Source organism: Patagioenas fasciata, chromosome 3, assembly GCF_037038585.1.
Source record: "Patagioenas fasciata isolate bPatFas1 chromosome 3, bPatFas1.hap1, whole genome shotgun sequence".
Taxonomy (NCBI): domain Eukaryota; kingdom Metazoa; phylum Chordata; class Aves; order Columbiformes; family Columbidae; genus Patagioenas; species Patagioenas fasciata.
The window spans coordinates 95285480-95292741 of NC_092522.1; the positions used below are offsets into that span (position 1 = coordinate 95285480).

At 35.3% G+C, this 7262-nt stretch overlaps 1 long non-coding RNA gene across 1 annotated transcript; it reads right to left on the reverse strand.

Moving 5' to 3' along the window:
• Positions 1-3432: 3432 nt before the first annotated feature.
• LOC139827757 (uncharacterized) lies at positions 3433-5618 on the reverse strand. The gene is made up of 3 exons (XR_011738682.1): positions 4378-5618; positions 3870-4005; positions 3433-3652 (listed from the first exon to the last, which is right to left on the reverse strand). It is a non-coding gene; the product is annotated as an uncharacterized lncRNA (long non-coding RNA).
• Between the last annotated feature and the right edge of the window lie 1644 nt (positions 5619-7262).

A 7262-nucleotide genomic window follows, 5' to 3' on the forward strand; every position in this document is an offset into this window, starting at 1 on the left:
ATGCAGGGAGAATACTTGCTGCTATACTGTTGTGGTATTAGTTGTCTTAGCTCAGATATTTTCTCCACATTTGACACTATATAACATGCCTTAAAATAACCAAATACTAATAAATATAATGAACAGCAACAAAGAAAGTCCATACTTTATCTCCAATTCCAATGCCGCTGATAATCCCAATCTCAAAAAAATAATGTGGAGTTGTATTATTTGTAATGTTTAGTGCTATCTGGTACTAATGTTTCATATTTACAATAATGACATTATAATCCAAAATATATACATTTCAAGATAAATAAATAAATGTCTTAATATATTGCTTATATTCATCAGTTGCAAACATGTCAATAGCTGTATCATATGATTTGGAAAGTATTCATTACTATTCCAGAAAAATACATTTCAGTGCATATACTACTCTTTAAAGTGTTAGTACAACCATTCAGTTAAGTTAGTCAAGCCTGAAATAGTGCTGGTTTTGTGGAACTCAGTAGAACATCAGTCTAGTCCAGACTTAGAGAAACAATGTTAAGATTAATAGTGTCAAAATATGGATGTCCTTAATCTATCAAAAGGCACACTTTACTTTTTCTTCCTATAGATAGATAAATGCATGTATATAACTGTACTGCCATACTACAAACAGCTTGCCACATGTTCTATTGTTTTATGAAGCACACAAAGAAATACACAACGAAGAAAAAATTCTGACCATTTTCTTTCTCTTCTTTCTTTCATATGGAATCCATTCTACCTGTAACTCCAGAAATTTGTGCCGTTTGGTGGCTTTTGTATTGTACAAGAAAAAAAGTCCATGGTCAAACAGCTGATTAGGGATGAGAAAAGCTGAGAGGTGATTTTCCAAACTAAGTCAAACAACATAATCTGACCTGTTTTAGACTGAAATACCCATATGCCTTTAAAAGGCATTACACATGATGAAAAGGTGAGAGCCAAGTTTTGGGCAGCTGTGCTGGAAATTACAGGTGTTTGCTCAATACTTTTTGTATGCATATGCTACAGTCCTGCACACAGTCTGAAAACATCTATAAAGAAGTGAAATATGTTAATTTAAAGTTTATACAATGCAAATATTAGAAAAGGAATGTGGAGGATAAAGGAAAGGTATCAACTAAGTTTAAGATCATACAAATGGGCTGTATAAGCCCTTCAGGTGTAAGGGGCAACTTCATTTTAGATCAAAAGGCTGAATATCCTATGCTTACTTTTTAAAACTTCAGGAAGACAAAGCATAGATAGCCCAAGAAATGTCATTTAAAATACCATTTTAAATTGTAACAAATATGTTTAAAAATTTACAAGTCTCAGTATTAGCCAGTATTTCCTACTGTTGTGTCCTTTCTATCCAGCTAATTTCCCAAATTTTATTTAAAACCAGAATACTACAATGAGAAATAAACCACTTCTAGGTCCAGTTATGAATAGTTTCACATTTTCAGAAAGTAACTTCTACAAATTTGCCTATGCAAGACTGACTGATATACATGACCATCAGTTTTATCAACGTAGTAGCTACAGTTATATTAACACATCCAGGATTCTGAGTTCACGCAGAGCTATTTACTGTTACGTTATTTTAATGCTCAATTTCCATACTGAAAAGCAACATAAAAATGAAATAATAAAGTGACAAGTATTTTATTTGTATTTATTACTGAATAAAAAGGCACAATAATCTGAAAAGCCAAATTAAATGTGTATTTAATCTGCGTCTCTGCATCCACATACTTTATTTGCCTTTCATCTAGGAGTAAATATTTGCAGGATTTAACTAGTATTATACTTTTAAGTCGGTAATTTTAGAGATTTATGCAAGCTTGATGTCTGCCTAGAGCTACCTAGTCATGATCTTAGATGTAAAAGAACTCTGAATTCAACAGCATCTAAAGGCGATAATTTGGAGGGAGACAGAAGTACATGCAAAAATAAAAAATAATTTAGCTGTTACATGCCCTCTAAAGCAGCCTACTGACCTATACATACTGCAAGTCAACCTCCTATGCCACCCTGTGTATATATGTATTTTTGGAGCTGAGGAATTCGTGCACTGACAGAAAATGACAGTTGAAGAATCTATCAGACTGTTTGCATGACTGTTTGTATCTTTATACACTGCAATTTAAATAAATGTTACTGTTTACTAGGAACAGAAAAATCAAATCCTAGAAAGGCCAGCATTTAAATAAACAGAGGGTTCTTAAAACAAATGTAGCTGTGTAGTGTATCAAGCATAACATTTACATCAATTGTTTATTTTTGGCACGTCAAATGTGGTTTGGACACGATGGATGAATTTAATTTTGGAGTACGGCCAAGCAATTTAGCATGAACATGCCATTTTGATGAAGCTTGGAGTAGCCAGGAACTGCTCTGGTTTCTTCGCTTTCCTGATAAGTGGAATCCAGATATATCCTGTTGGTTATTTTAACTGAGTACTTAACTTAATCTTGCCAATTAGTCATTGACTAATTGTGCTGAAACCAACTACGTTCTAATAACTTAAAGTGGCATCCTGAAACTGTTTAGTGAGGCTATATTTTCATGTGCAAAATTATTCAAATGCATTTAGCGTTCATTTCTAAATCAGCAGATATCTGTAATTATTAGAGCTGTAGTATCTGACATAGACAGATGCATAGTAAAGAAAGTACTTAATCATAAATCTTACAGTAGGAAGATTACCTTAGGCCAAAAATACAAATTTTACTGAAGGTAACTACACTGCTGAGATGTTATCAGGCTGTATTCAGAGAATACAAATTTAAGTCCTGCTTGTGCATGAGGGGGAAGACGCTTTTCACGAAGATACAAAATTTAGTGTAATAAATTGTATTAACCCAAATCTTTCAGTATGAATATTTATAGGTTGATGTGCATTCAAACCTATTTGGCAAGAAGTAACTTTGGTTCATGTATTAAAATTACAAGACCAGATTCTTAAAAAAAAAACAAAGAAAAGAACTCATGGACTATTTTAGGACTGACTTGCTCAAACATTCATCAGTAACACTGAGCTTGTCTCTCCCATTGCAATATTGTTCCAGTTCCCAGAACTTAGAATAGAAGTTATTTAAGGAACTGTTCATATGTTACAAATACTTCACTGACCTTTAGGGAACTTTAAGATTTACTTCAACAGAGAATTTGACTCCTGGAGAATAAAATTAGGAAAAAAGGCTGAACCTGAATAAACAAAGCCTATTGATAGGAGTAAAAAAACCCAACCAACCAAAAAAACCCCAAAAACCACAACAAAAAACCCCACAACAACAACCCCAAACCTACTCTAACTGTAGACTGCCTGTAAATAGAAGAACACAAAACAGAAAGCAAGAGCTTGCATCGGGCACACATTTGTCCTCACACAGGGCAGTCAAGACATAGGTTTGAATGCCAAATTAGACTCACCTAGCTCCAAAAGACAAAGCTGGCGAGCCTTCTTCGGAGTCCTCCTTGGTCCTGAGCTTTGCTCCATAAATCAGTGGCATGCCTGACCACTTCTGATGGAGCTCGGCAAAGGCCTGGAGGAGCGTTCCCAGCGCACCAAGGAAAAAGCTGTCTACATCAAAGCACACTTCTGCAGTTACCCGAGGACAAAGGACTACAATTACTCATTCGATTTGGTATGTTCCTGCAGTGTGAAGACCACAGAGTTAATCAACCAAAAGCAATTTAAACATGAGTTTAAATCCAGCTTTAAGCTGTATCAGTTCATTTACACCAAGGGAATCATGCAACTGAGTTATGTTCTTGTCTGCAGATATAACCAAACAGCAAGTATGGGGAAACCTGAATGCAAGTCATGTTACATGAGGCACCTCAGATGTCTAAATTAAGGATGTAATTACCCTTGGGAAATCCAGATTTGAGATTAGCTGTTCTCTGCAGGTGTCCCTCTGCCTTGATTTTAGAGTAGGAACATTCTTCACTTCAACTGACAGCTTTCTGAACTGAATCTGTGCTTGGTTAAAGGTTTTATAGAATCTGTGGACATCCAACACAAGTTTAAATAAACTCATTTAGTAGGAGCAGTACAGCTTTTGTAAATAGATATGGTAGTCTTTTATAGTTAGAAACATTGGTATTCTTATTATGGCTAAAAATGAACTACAAAAATGACATACACTACTATAACACATTTCTACAATTATGTAAATTGTTCACAAAGTAAATTGGACTGGTTTAAATCAATGTGATTTTTAATTAAATGATTCAGATTCTATGTACAGAAGACAATAATCCACAAGCACTGCCTATAGCAGACATGATTAAATAAGAATTTTCAGTTACATCTGTGTAAATGCCTTCCATTTACATTCAGAGCACCTGTCCTCCACAGTTTTGACAAAAGCTTACCTTGGCTTACAGTAAAGTTCTGCATATCCTTTTTAAATATAATCCTCAAGTAAATCTCTTAGATGATAAAATTTCAGGTAGTATTTTCAGTGGATGACTTCCACTCCTGTGATTTTATCAGAAAAGAAAAATTTTCAAATGTGTAGAAAAGGCTTATCTGCTTATATCCTAGATGGTCTCAGAGAGAACAGCAGTCATAGCTGCTCAGATCCCCACCTACCTATAGTTTTCTTCATGGTATAAGGGGGTTCAGAAGTTTTAAACATCTCTCAGTCTATGCCGTTGCCGTTATTGTGAGTTCAAACACACTGTCCCACTGAATTCCCCAATCCTTTGCCTTGCCTGCACGGTGACAGTTTGTCTCTAGACTGGAACAAACCAACAAGCTACCAAGGTGTCCTGGTTTTTAACTTTACCAACTTTCAAGTCTCTCTCCCTTTTCCTCCTATTATCTTTCCTTAGTGGGGAGGGCAGGGGGTTAACAGAAAGCATCTGCCATGGTTTATTGTCGCCCTGCAGTAAACAGTGACAAGGCAAGGAAACCCAGATCAGGAAAATCGGCAGGAGATAGGAAAGATTCTTTGATCTTTAGCTCACAGGAGGCCATCACTGCTCACCTGCGTGCACTTTGTTTCTCATTTTGTATTACTTGCATGCATTTTGTTGCTGTTGTTGTTGTCATCTAAATTATTTAAATACTACATAGTATCTAGTGTAGAGCTAAAATCTCTAAAAAATAAAACATCAAATTAATTTAGTGATTTATTACTACTCTTTTAACTATTTATCGGTATGACAGTTAGGAGCTGAGGCAATAAGATGAAAGAAATAGAATCTAAAATTAAGATACTAGGGTATCCTTTGACATAAAGCAAATGGATCAGGCTGGATTCCTTTTCATCTCTGTTGAAGAACTACAAACTAGTCTTGATGAAATCAGACACACTTAATCTCTTCTGGTGTAGATTACCATGCAAGGCAGTTCTTTTTTTAGGTGTCATAAATTTTAGAGTCCTGTAAGTTTTTCTGTTTAACAATAAATTGAGATAACAGTGAAATATCATTACATGATTCCACACGTGTAAATGGCCATGGACTTTAAACAAAGACTGTATATCAGGGTGAATAAAGAATTTTATCTTTTCTGATGCCTGAGAAATATATAATGAAGCCATAACTTCCCCCCTGCCTTTTTCAGTAGTCTTTACCTTGTTTTCACTGAAGTTAACATATTTATTGAAATGTCTTCATAGCTTTGAGACAGTTGAGAAGTGCCTTTAACAGTGATTTACTGAAGACTTATCAGTATTTAAAAAAACACAACATAGTAAAAAAAAAAAAATCACAAACCCAAAACTTCACAATTAACACAACAGAAAAATCCTCTGAAAATAGCTTCATCAACTTAATTTCTAATTAAGTTGCCCTGAAAACGAGAAGTCAGTACAGTTAACTTAAAAACAGAAATGTTTTTAAACATCTTCAATAATCCTTATCTAGAAATGAAATTTTGTCATTCCTTTTCTTACTTTTTCTCCTCAAAGAAACTTTCTCCTACAGGACCAATAGCAGTTCCATTCATGACCTTACCCTATGCTTTCAGATTTGCTTTCTTAGCACAGGGTTGTTCTCTCCCCTGTTGCCTGTGGGAGACCACTGTTATGATAAATAACTCCACTCCAGATTCCAACTGCAAAGGATGAGTGGAAGAGAACTAGATAGTGTAAGTAAAATGCTTCTATGTTTTTGCAGATCATGGAAAGTGTTGGTAAGTTATTTGATTTAGAGAGAAATTTTGGCTTCACTGAAGTCAGCGCGTGCTTTGCTATAAACTTCAACTGGGCCAGAATTTGACATGGCTTCTCTGAGGTCTCTTTAGTTGCTGTGAGCCAGGAGTATCAGAGACTTCAATCAAGCCAGGACTTCACTCTGAACAGAAAATATTACCAACATTTCCTGTCATCCTCAGAGAAAAGACTATTAAGAAATAAAAGTAGGAGACCGATAATGTTTGCCAAAAAGGCTTTTGTGGATCCTAGGTTGTGCTGTATTTAGTGGTAACAATGTAACTTGGACAATAACGAAGATGACAAAACTTTGTGACCTAGACTTGAAAAAATTATTCAGAAGCCAGAGATTTTATTAGTTTCTCCTCTGGATTATAATAGGGTCTGTAGTAGTACATTGCAGTTAATACAGATGTGTTTGCCTTGTTTTCTTTTCAGTGTGGCTGCAATCTTCCCTGTGTTTTGCTTTCTCATGCCTTTCCAGCTCTCGTTGTACATATATTCTTTATTTTCCTCTCCTGCAGTGGTTGCTTCAGTTCTTGATCTGGGACATCCACACAGACCACTGGTAATCCAGTCAGATACCTACAGATTAAATGACACCTTTTTTTCAGCTGTAATGGCAAATAGCCAAATTACACAAAAAAGAAAAAAAAAAAATAACAAGAGGAAACCCTTGCCCCCCCCTTTTTATTTTTTTAGCACATTTTGAATGAGATTTTGTTATTGTCACTGTCTTTTCAAGGCCGTGACCTCTGGACCTGATTGCCAAGTTCTTGAGATGGAGCTACATGCAGATTATTCTGGAATTAATCAAATGAAAAGATTTCTCATATCTAAAACTAGACTTTATAGAAGCTTTAACAATATAACTAATTTAAAAGTAGTAGCTCAGCTCTATTAGGTGGAACAGTTTAAATAAAAAGGTTTAAAAACTTGTCTACTCATTGTCTACTGTACCTTTGCAGGATAAGTCTTTCCATCCCATTCTCCTTAAAATCTTGCTGCTTTCAGTTACTTGTATTTTAGAGTCTCTCAAAAAGTCTCAACTGTCATCACTGAGACTTGAGCTAGAAGCCCTCCTTGACTATAACTTCA